At 49.8% G+C, this 12500-nt stretch overlaps 1 non-coding gene across 1 annotated transcript in view; it reads left to right on the plus strand.

The window, feature by feature from the left end:
- The first annotated feature begins 11238 nt into the window (after positions 1-11238).
- Positions 11239-12500, plus strand: part of LOC124769026 — a 1909-nt gene continuing 647 nt past the window's right edge. Inside the window, exon 1 of the ribosomal RNA XR_007012979.1 lies at positions 11239-12500. This exon is cut by the window's right edge and continues 647 nt beyond it. This is a non-coding gene — a ribosomal RNA (small subunit ribosomal RNA).

Below are 12500 nucleotides of genomic sequence, written 5' to 3' on the forward strand. Positions count from 1 at the left end.
TCCCCCAGTACGTGTGGAGACCCTCCGGGGAACGTAACTCGGGTTTGAGTGCCGCACCGTCTCGTTGATGTAAAACTCCACATATAAGACCCGGACTGACTCCTTTAACACCTTCCGGGCTGCGTTGATAGGTGTGGGTTGTCGTGTGTCAAGGTAGGACGTAAAACTCCCGTCCTGGCAGGACGTTAAATGCCCCCAACCCAAGCGAAAGCAAAGGGTGCATGGCGCAGGGGAAGCTGCGTTACGGGAGATAAAACAACTGTCTCCCCTGAGTTGAGCGCGGTGGCTGGGCGAGGGTGTGAGGGTAAGTCTCACGACGATCCCGGAACCCTGCAGTCCTGCTGCCGCAGTTCCTCACGTCCTGGACGACGTTAAAAGTCCCCCAACCCAAAGCGAAAGCAAAGGGTGCATGGCGCAGGGGGTGCTGCGTCACAGGGGACACAACACCTGTTCCCAAAACACAGTGCGCCGAACATCTTGCGCACTGATTCCGACGGTCTTGCTCGCCGGGGTGGGATTCCGGCCTGAGCCGTCAAGTGTCCTTCGCCGTGTCTCTGGTTCTCCGAGACATGATCTGCCAAGCCGGGGTGTGGTGACATGTCCCCGGCTAGGTTAGCTGGGTCCAGACCCCTGAAAGTCTGGGTGACCGACCCGGCACCTGAGTAGGGCCGGGTCCTTGGCCATGAGTGGGAGCTCGGCCTAGTAAGGGGCGAAGGACGGAAGGTGAATCCGCCTTCCCGGAGTGCGGGGGGCACTTGCCGGGGAGGGAGGGATGAAAACTGCGATGGCAAGGCCGTCGAAGAGGACGAGTGTGTTGGAAACGGCACGCTCAACCTAGCAGCTCACGTGTGCCCTTGGTCCAGGGGCGGGACCGGTGGGCGAGCTGCCATTAGCCCCCCCCCATGCCAGAGGTGCCGGTCGGGGGTAACAGACGGGCCCCAATTTTTTCACTCTTCTTGGCAAACATGGCAGAACAAACGGAGAGTGAATCGGCGCTTTCGGAGCATGATGCTCTTATTGACGAGAGAAATCCGAATCAGTCAGTTATGGAAAGACATGCCTCCTTCCTCCGATTATTGGATCGGAGTGTCAGGCATGGAAAAATAAATGCCGACCAGATTAGGGCATTGAAAGAGGACATAGCCAATTGGGCTCTTGCCCACGCTAAACTAGAAGGACAGTATGCGGAAGTGAAAGCCGAAAATGAGCGGCTCCGCAATGAACTACAGAAACCGCAAAGGTCGTATGCTGCAGTTGCAGCAGTGACCCAACCTAAAAAGACAGTTCAAGAAACAATAAGACAGAACATAGAGAAAACTGTACCAACCATTTTTGTCAAACCGAAAAAAGGTGAAGACGTTAAGAAGGCTAAAGAGAATTTTGAGAAAAGTATTAATCCGAGAACAGACAAAATTAAAATAAACAATGTCAGAACGACCAAAAACATACTAATAGTTGAATTAGCCTCAACTGAGGACTGTGACAAACTATTAGCAAACAAGAAATTAAATGACTCCTTTGTTTGCGAGAAACCAAAGAAACGAAGACCACTTATGATGATGTACGACGTCCCGACGTACATGTCGCAGGACGACGTCATCAATTGTGCGTATGAACAGAACTTTGAGGAAATCATGACTAAAGAAGAATTTATTGAGAAATTCAAGTTACGTTTTAAAACAGGGCCACGAGATCGGCCTACGGTACATCATGCCGTAGAGGTGGCACCCGATCTCAGAAAAATAATAGTCAAAACAAATAAATTATATATAGGATACACAGCGATTTCAGTTAAAGACTATACAGCACTGGCAAAATGCACAAAGTGCCAGGATTATGGCCATGTGGCCAAGTATTGTAATTTCCAAAACTCAGTCTGTGGAAGATGTGGCGAGGATGGCCATGACAAAAAATCTTGTGATAAACGAGAAACATGCATCCCTTGTAGGTACAGAAAAAGGGTCTGTCACTCCCCAGGAAGGGAGTGCATGACATACAAGTTGTTACTACAAAGATTGATTCAAAGGACTGACTATGGCGACTAGCCGAAAAGTCCAGAAACGGAAGTCACCTAGCAAAGTAGCACGGGATGCAGAAAGATGGAGAAGGTGGAGATCACAATCATCTTTGGATGAAGATGATGAAATTAACGCTTCTTACTTTGTTCCAGTTCCTGCTGTGCAGCCGGAAATGGTAGACTTCTCCTGTCAGGTCGGGTCTTTTCTGGCCGACAGGAGGGGGGTCTCGGCTGTGGCGGCGGAGTCGGGCGGGGCGGCGGACTTCTCCTGCCAGGTCGGGGGCTTCCTGGCCTCAAGGGGGAGGACATCGGCGCCCGGCACCGGTTCGGCTGCTGGACACTCTGCAGAGAAGACATATCAAGCACTAAAAGACTTGCAACTAGACAAAACTGAAATAGGTGGTGGCACAAAAAATACGTCAAAAAACTCTGTAGAACAAGTAGTATTGGAAACTGTAAAAGTAGAAGTAATTGGTGGAGGCAAGGAGAAAGAGAACATAGACTCTGACCTTGTAGATGTAGATTCCTCTGTAAGAAAACGGACTTATAATAATTGTCCCCCTGGGAATACTTACGGTATATGTGAGGAGACATTAAGACTATCACGTTTAGAAGATCCAGCAATCTTGACGGTGGCTCTTAGGCAGCTGGTGAGAACCGGGTATCCCAGAGGAAGAAGGATAACATTCCCTGCTCTGGAGGATGCAGATTGCATCCAGCTTGCAGCAGCAAACATACCTCTTGAGTTCAAACAACTAGAGGAACTCGTATCGAAAGTTTTTGCTCGAAGGGGTAGGGTTTTTGACCTAAAAAAGATATACAATGACATGGTAATGATGTATGGCAGGATCGCTTTTGATCCTGCCCAAACCTGGCCAAATAGTCATTTCCATACAAGGTATCCTGATGCACTTTAGAGTGTTTCAGGTAAATGCAATGAGAAGTCAGTTAGTCTTACATGAATTAAGAAGATTAACAGAGGAACACAAAGTAGACATCTTATTAATACAAGAACCATACTCCGTCTCGGGAAGGATTCCTGGCTTTCCCGTTAACGCACAGGTGATTGCCTCAGGCCAGCAACCAATGACGTCAATTATAATTTTAAGTAATCTAATCAAAACAACTGTAATTACTCAATTATGTACTACACACCTTACGGTTGTAGAAGTCAATTTAAAAGGACACAGTTTGTATTTAATGAGTTTGTATTGCCAGTACAGACATAATATTGATATCTACCTGGGACAATTGCGGACAGCATTAAGAGTCTTACAAGACAAGCATATAATAATATCAACGGATGCAAATGCTAAATCACCGCTCTGGCACAGCCCGGTACAAGACCACAGAGGAATTGAATTAGAAGATTTAATCATGGAACAAAATTTGAATGTTGCGAATCTCCCCGGCAACCCTCCTACCTATAGGAGCCGAGCCGGGGCAGCATCTTTTATTGACATCACACTAACCTCAATGGGTATTGCTAATAAAATTTTGAATTGGAAAACACATGACGCTATAACCACGAGTGACCACAATGTCATTGAATTCGACATATCTGTGGAGGAGGACCGCGTGCCAGCAGAGTGGACAATGCGTTATGACTACGGGAGAGCCAATTGGGACCTTCTGGAGGCGGAGTTCGATCCTCCAGAGCTCGGAATTGAATTTAACGTGGAAGAGGCAGTAGAGGCCCTAACTACCTCTATAAAGACGGCTATCGCCGTAGCGATACCAGTGAAAAGACGTCTCATTCGGAAAGCGACTGCGCCATGGACTCCGGAGCTGTCGCGGCTCAGGCAGTCTATGCGTAGAGCACGCAGGAACTATCAAAGGGCTTTCGCCCAGGCAGAAAGACAATTCCATCTCACCATATATAGAAGACAGAAGAGGGTCTTTAAGGATACCCTAAACCAACATAGACAGCAGAGTTGGGAAGACTTCGTAAAGGAACATCTTACCCTGGACCCTTGGGGCATGCCATACAAAATCGTGAGGGAGAAAATACACTCCCCAATGCAGCTCTCCACAATCAAAAAGGAAGACACTGACGACATGACAATTGACTGGAGACAAACTGCTGAGGAGTTACTTCATGTGCTCCTACCGGACGACCGACCTGACATGGACACTGAGCTGCAGAGGGAGATACGACAGCAAGATCAAATAATATACAACAACAACCTACAAGTCTACCCCTTCTCGCAAGAGGAGGTGGTACAAGCAATAAAATCCTTCGCGAGGCGGAAAGCCCCAGGGCCAGATGGTATACCAGCAGAAGTACTGCAGTGCATAGCACAAAAGTTGGCACCAAGTCTTGCCAAAATTTACAACAGATGTTTGGAAATGCGGAGCTTCCCAACATGCTGGAAAACAGCAGAAGTAGTTATAATAAAAAAGGGACAAGATAAGGACCCTACACTTGCAAAATCCTATAGGCCCATCTGTTTACTTGACGTTTTGGGCAAAACCTTTGAGAAGCTTCTGATGTCTAGACTGTCTAGCCACAGGCTTCTTCGTGGTATGAGTGAATTGCAGTACGGGTTCAGAAAGGGCAAGTCTACATCTGATGCCATAAATAAAGTAGCAAGTACTGTGCACTCATCCACGAGGAAATATGTCCTGGGCATCATGGTGGACATTTCCGGCGCCTTCGACAACCTGTGGTGGCCGGCGCTCTTCTCCCAGTTACGGGAAATGGAGTGCCCGGCGGCACTATATGGTTGCCTGAGGGATTACTGCCGGAAAAGAGTTGCGAAAATCACGGCTCCTGGTGCCGTGATGTTGAAAGACATCTCGAAGGGCTGCCCGCAGGGCTCTGTGTGTGGCCCCGTGTTCTGGGATGTAAACATGGACCCCCTGCTGACAACTTTGAATGGGAACGACACGGTACTGGGAGCAGTGGCGTATGCAGACGATCTTTTCATCATGGTCGAAGGAGATAGTCGTGCTGAAATAGAGAATAAAACAGTACAAGCATCTGAGATCTTAATGCAATGGTGCCAAAAATCAAAACTACAAGTTGCACCACAAAAATCAAATTACATTCTCTTAAAAGGAAAGCTGGCCCGTGATCCAGTCGTGCGGCTGGATAATAGATTAGTTGCGAGATCTAGGTCTGCAAGATACTTGGGCGTCCTCATGGATGAGGCGTGGAGCTATGCTCCGCACATCGACCATGTGGCCACCAAATCCCTCTCAATATTTAACAAACTGATCAGTATTGCTCAAAGACGTTTTCATCTGCCCCCAGGGGCAACCAAAATGTACAACAACTGTATACTGATACCAGTTGTGGGGTATGGTTCCAGCGCGTGGGCGCACAGGCTCACTCAGGTGAAACCAGCACGTGTCATCAGACGAATACAGCGAAATGTAATCATGCGGTGTGTTGGTGCCTTCAGCACCACACCAACGGATGCTTTGTTAGTAATAATGGGACTTCACCCGCTGGATTTAATGATCAGGCAACATGCAGTAATACACTGGATCCAAAAACGGGAACACGAAAAAGTTACAGCACTTATAGGAGAACACATGAACAATATCAGGGATATCAGAGAAAAAATCACAGACATTTGGCAAGAGCAGTGGCAGTCCTCAGACACGGGGAGAAGGGTCTTTGACTTCTTTCCCAGTGTCCGAGAGAGGCTCAAGATGAGACATCTGACTATAACACTGGGAGTGGTACACTTCTTATCCGGGCATGGCCCTTATCCTACATACTTACACAGAATTGGCAGTATGCAGTCACCTGAGTGTGTCTGTGGCGCCCCTGTGGGGACGCCCGAGCACGTGGTACTGGAATGCCCGGAATTCGACCCAGTTGCCAATGAGGCAAGAAGGGAATTGCGGAACACACCGCTCATGGAGATACTAAGAAGCCCAGAAAGTTTTACTGTATTTCAACAACTAGTCGATCAAGTTTCCAAATTTGCTAAATTGATTTTTGAGCGAAACGACGAAGGTTAGGAAAGAGAAAAGCTGTACTCCTCAGCCATGTCTGAGGAGTAATGTGCATTAATTCATTAACAAATACCAAAAGAAGACTAAGGAATGGAGGGTCGCTTGCCAGAGTGATGTGGATGTCCATGCCACTGTGGATGGGCGACCTCTGTCCGCCTAGCTCCTATGGGGCAGAAAGAAATATTGCGGACAGCGAAGAGGGCAAGATGGCTGAAGAAGGGAAGGCTCCCCAATCTATGGCAACATAGATGAGAGGGATGCCTAGGGGGCGGTGCCAAGTGTGTGTTCCGCCTTCTCGCTTGTCCGAACACTGAACTGACAAATTAACAGAACTACCGACTAGACCTTATAGCCCAATGAGACTTGTAAATATTCCATGCACGTAATAATATTTTGTTGTAAATTAGCGCAGAAGAGCGCGATTATTTTGCTAACTGTAGTAGAGTAGTTTTTTGTTCTTTTCATGTAGATATGTATAATAAAAGGGTGGTGGAGGGATGAAAAATAAATGCAAAAAAAATGCAGTGGTTTTCTAGATAGTAGAAGCCGGCCCACCTCCTCGTGGTAGGGACGGAAACGCTCCTGGTATTCCGGAGCGGCTAAGAGGCCGGAAGCAATAACAATTGTTAATTCACAACTAACATTATTATGTAAATCACTGTAAATGTTAAAAAAGTAGAATTGTTTAGTTATTACTACCCACTTAGGTTAACTAGATAGTGGGTTAATGTAAGTTAATAATAAATGAAAAAAAAAAAAAAAAAAAAAAAAAAAAAAAAAAAAAAAAAAAAAAAAAAAAAAAAAAAAAAAAAAAAAAAAAAAAAAAAAAAAATGTCCCTATACATGAGCCGCGACCTGTACCACTTACGAGCGAGAGACGCGATCGCGTTGCTCACTGTACGGCGTCCGATACCGAGCCATCAGCATGTCGGTCCCCATGCGCGTTGCACTCGCACTCGCACTCGCAAAAACGTGGGGCAAATATATTACGCGGAAGAGTTATAACAGACCGAGCCCCACTGCATGGGGGGAGTCTTTGTCACTAATGTACACAGATAGAACATTGTGGACTGGAACCAGATTACCCGTACACACGGCGCTGATTAGTAATCAATGCAGAGCCATCAAACTACAGAAAATATATACAACTGTCCGTATACATGCTGAAAGAGTCTGCCCACAATGGGAACCACACGTCAGCCAGACACTCTGATCACGCACCACTCTCTGCTTCTAACAGGCGCACATACAATATGTAAGCACCAGCATGGAACAACATCCAGTGCATCCTCTCCGCCACATTACACAATCCACACTATCACAACCAGACCAGGAGGTCCATGCGGAAAATAGAATATCCCACCCTTTCGACATCCACCATTGCGCAGATAAGGCACCAACACCCACACATGTCCTATACAACGGTGCACCCAACATCACAATAGTACCTCCTGTCACAGCGCACAAACAATGACATGAGTCAAAGACACAGGTCTGACACAAGCATAGAATTGGAGCGCCGCCTCTAATAAGCCAAAGGTGCATCCTGACGTGACAAATCTCATCATGTCACAAGCATTCACTTACTATAATCACTATCAACGAACCTGCCGCCCCGCCCCCCCCCCCCCCCCCACACCTTTCCTTACAACAACGTGTAACCTAACCTAACCCATGTTGTACCTTAACCTAACCCATGTTGTACCTTAACCTAACCCATGTTGTGCCTTAACCTAACCCATGTTGTGCCTTAACCTAACCCATGTTGTCCCCTAACCTAACCCAAGTTGTCCCCTAACCTAACCCATGTTGTCCCTTAACCTAACCCATGTTGTGCCTTAACCTAACCCATGTTGTGCCTTAACCTAACCCATGTTGTCCCCTAACCTAACCCATGTTGTCCCCTAACCTAACCCATGTTGTGCCTTAACCTAACCCATGTTGTCCCCTAACCTAACCCATGTTGTGCCTTAACCTAACCCATGTTGTCCCCTAACCTAACCCATGTTGTCCCCTAACCTAACCCATGTTGTCCCCTAACCTAACCCATGTTGTGCCTTAACCTAACCCATGTTGTGCCTTAACCTAACCCATGTTGTCCCCTAACCTAACCCAAGTTGTCCCCTAACCTAACCCATGTTGTCCCCTAACCTAACCCATGTTGTGCCTTAACCTAACCCATGTTGTGCCTTAACCTAACCCATGTTGTGCCTTAACCTAACCCATGTTGTCCCCTAACCTAACCCATGTTGTCCCCTAACCTAACCCATGTTGTGCCTTAACCTAACCCATGTTGTCCCCTAACCTAACCCATGTTGTGCCTTAACCTAACCCATGTTGTCCCCTAACCTAACCCATGTTGTCCCCTAACCTAACCCATGTTGTCCCCTAACCTAACCCATGTTGTGCCTTAACCTAACCCATGTTGTGCCTTAACCTAACCCATGTTGTCCCCTAACCTAACCCATGTTGTCCCCTAACCTAACCCATGTTGTCCCCTAACCTAACCCATGTTGTCCCCTAACCTAACCCATGTTGTCCCCTAACCTAACCCATGTTGTCCCCTAACCTAACCCATGTTGTCCCCTAACCTAACCCATGTTGTCCCCTAACCTAACCCATGTTGTCCCCTAACCTAACCCATGTTGTCCCCTAACCTAACCCATGTTGTGCCCTAACCTAACCCATGTTGTGCCCTAACCTAACCCATGTTGTGCCCTAACCTAACCCATGTTGTGCCTTAACCTAACCCATGTTGTGCCTTAACCTAACCCATGTTGTCCCCTAACCTAACCCAAGTTGTCCCCTAACCTAACCCATGTTGTCCCCTAACCTAACCCATGTTGTGCCTTAACCTAACCCATGTTGTGCCTTAACCTAACCCATGTTGTGCCTTAACCTAACCCATGTTGTCCCCTAACCTAACCCATGTTGTCCCCTAACCTAACCCATGTTGTGCCTTAACCTAACCCATGTTGTCCCCTAACCTAACCCATGTTGTGCCTTAACCTAACCCATGTTGTCCCCTAACCTAACCCATGTTGTCCCCTAACCTAACCCATGTTGTCCCCTAACCTAACCCATGTTGTGCCTTAACCTAACCCATGTTGTGCCTTAACCTAACCCATGTTGTGCCGTAACCTAACCCATGTTGTGCCTTAACCTAACCCATGTTGTGCCTTAACCTAACCCATGTTGTGCCTTAACCTAACCCATGTTGTGCCTTAACCTAACCCATGTTGTGCCTTAACCTAACCCACGTTGTCCCCTAACGTAACCCACGTTGTCCCCTAACGTAACCCACGTTGTCCCCTAACGTAACCCACGTTGTCCCCTAACGTAACCCACGTTGTCCCCTAACGTAACCCACGTTGTCCCCTAACGTAACCCACGTTGTCCCCTAACGTAACCCACGTTGTCGCCTATCGTAACCCACGTTGTCGCCTAAACCTGCTCTGTAATTGTTATACGACTCGTTCAATTAGTGTAGTGTTGCCCACCCGCAACCCTCGCAATATAGTTCGCTACTCGCACTGCCCGCTCCCCTGTGTATCGCTTCATGTTAAACACCTTGCAAGTCTTGCTGACTTTCCACATGCTCCTGCTGTACACTGTAATGTGGATGGCAGCAGGGCGTACATGCCGCCCCCCCCCCCCCCCCACCTCTCCCCACGTCCCCACCTTGCCCCCTGCCTTCGCAAGGTGGTTGGTGACAAGTTTGCATGTTCAATGCCCTTCGCATGCGACGTACGCAGGCTACGTTGTGGTGCGGCCTGTGTCAACTGTCCGCTGATGTCGTACGCGTGAACCACAATCTGTACTGCACATTCGTCCTTATGTACTGAATGATACATCGTGGCACATGTGTGACCGTACAACGACTGCGCCCAAAAACGGCGGACCATACAGTGCAAATATTGTGCACGCAGCTACGTGTCGTCTCCCTATGAGAGCTGGATTGCAGTGTGGTACGCCATAGAGACGTGTGGGAGGAACGGACGCCGTGGATGGCGATCAGCATGAGCTGTCTGTTGATGTATTCGGACCTAGTCGTCTCTCCTCACACACCGTGATGGCATGGTGCAGCGCGTTCCATATCTGCGACATGCTACAGAAGCCGGTTGACAGTCGTTCGAGCAATGGACATCGCATACGTACGGGGGCCACCTTCCACGTATTGTCTAGGCGTGCACATTTTGTTGCGTGTATGTGGGCAGACGTAGTGTGGCGTGACACCTGACACAGGCATGCAATAATGGTTGAAGTTGCAAATGGCGATGGACGCCTACGTTTTCTGGTGAAGTTACGCAAATGAAGAAATGGTAACCCGTTGTGGTGCGGTTGTTCTCGCTAGGGGTGAATCGGTGATGGCGACGATAGGTTGAGGTACTAACCGGTTGTTCCAGCGATACCCACCATGCCGACGAAACTGAACGGCATCTGGGTGTGAAGCGATACGCGGCGGTGGCTGGGTGGGACCGTCCCCGGCCGGTGAGGGGGCGCCTCCCGGCGTGCTGGCCGCGCGGTGCGTGGGCGCACGCGCTACAGCCGGCTGGTGGGGGCGGCCAGTGGCAGGCGCGCCGGCCGACGGACGCGGCAGGCGTCGCAGCTGCGCGCCGGCGCACCCTGCGCGCGGCGCCGTGCGGCCAAAGTAGGTCCTCGCGGGCCCGGTGCGAAGCGCGGTGGACATCTGCAGTGTGCTGGTCCGATTGAGGACTGTGTGCGTTGAGGATGCGCCGCCGCCCGGCGCTCGGCGCCGCGACGCCGTCTGCTGCTCGGTCGCCCCAGCGGTTCTCGCTGGTGGTTTGTATCGCAGCTGTGCGGATGTGTTGGCGTGTGCGCTGTGCTGGGAGAGTTCGCTTCGGCACCCAAGTGGGGCTTTTGTCCTTCTGTGGCGCTGGCGTTGGAGCTGCCGGTCACCGTAGGTGGCGCGTGTTGTCTCCCGCCGGCAATGCCACGACAGCACGCTCCCGGGCCTCTGTCGGCAGCGGCAAGCTCAGTTGGGAGCACGGGTGGTCGCACCGAAAGCGTCTACTCGCCTAACTCCGGGCGATTGCGCCTCTCTCGAACCCGACCAAGTACTTGGGACGGCGCTGCGCGCCGCCGGGACCTGAGAGGGTTTCGAGGTGTATTGTGCAGGGGAGCTCAGCCTCCTCCTGTTTGCAGAATGATTGAGCGGACGCTTGCGTGTTCGCGCGGGCCCCCGGGACACACTCCCGGGCGGCCGGCTGCTCAGCTCTAGTTGACGCAGCTCCCTGGTTGATCCTGCCAGTAGTCATATGCTTGTCTCAAAGATTAAGCCATGCATGTCTCAGTACAAGCCGCATTAAGGTGAAACCGCGAATGGCTCATTAAATCAGTTATGGTTCCTTAGATCGTACCCACGTTACTTGGATAACTGTGGTAATTCTAGAGCTAATACATGCAAACAGAGTCCCGACCAGAGATGGAAGGGACGCTTTTATTAGATCAAAACCAATCGGTCGGCTCGTCCGGTCCGTTTGCCTTGGTGACTCTGAATAACTTTGGGCTGATCGCACGGTCCTCGTACCGGCGACGCATCTTTCAAATGTCTGCCTTATCAACTGTCGATGGTAGGTTCTGCGCCTACCATGGTTGTAACGGGTAACGGGGAATCAGGGTTCGATTCCGGAGAGGGAGCCTGAGAAACGGCTACCACATCCAAGGAAGGCAGCAGGCGCGCAAATTACCCACTCCCGGCACGGGGAGGTAGTGACGAAAAATAACGATACGGGACTCATCCGAGGCCCCGTAATCGGAATGAGTACACTTTAAATCCTTTAACGAGTATCTATTGGAGGGCAAGTCTGGTGCCAGCAGCCGCGGTAATTCCAGCTCCAATAGCGTATATTAAAGTTGTTGCGGTTAAAAAGCTCGTAGTTGGATTTGTGTCCCACGCTGTTGGTTCACCGCCCGTCGGTGTTTAACTGGCATGTATCGTGGGACGTCCTGCCGGTGGGGCGAGCCGAAGGCGTGCGACCGCCCCGTGCGTGCTCGTGCGTCCCGAGGCGGACCCCGTTGAAATCCTACCAGGGTGCTCTTTATTGAGTGTCTCGGTGGGCCGGCACGTTTACTTTGAACAAATTAGAGTGCTTAAAGCAGGCAAGCCCGCCTGAATACTGTGTGCATGGAATAATGGAATAGGACCTCGGTTCTATTTTGTTGGTTTTCGGAACCCGAGGTAATGATTAATAGGGACAGGCGGGGGCATTCGTATTGCGACGTTAGAGGTGAAATTCTTGGATCGTCGCAAGACGAACAGAAGCGAAAGCATTTGCCAAGTATGTTTTCATTAATCAAGAACGAAAGTTAGAGGTTCGAAGGCGATCAGATACCGCCCTAGTTCTAACCATAAACGATGCCAGCCAGCGATCCGCCGCAGTTCCTCCGATGACTCGGCGGGCAGCCTCCGGGAAACCAAAGCTTTTGGGTTCCGGGGGAAGTATGGTTGCAAAGCTGAAACTTAAAGGAATTGACGGAAGGGCACCACCAG

This window comes from Schistocerca piceifrons, unplaced genomic scaffold (assembly GCF_021461385.2).
Source record: "Schistocerca piceifrons isolate TAMUIC-IGC-003096 unplaced genomic scaffold, iqSchPice1.1 HiC_scaffold_696, whole genome shotgun sequence".
Lineage (NCBI taxonomy): Eukaryota > Metazoa > Arthropoda > Insecta > Orthoptera > Acrididae > Schistocerca > Schistocerca piceifrons.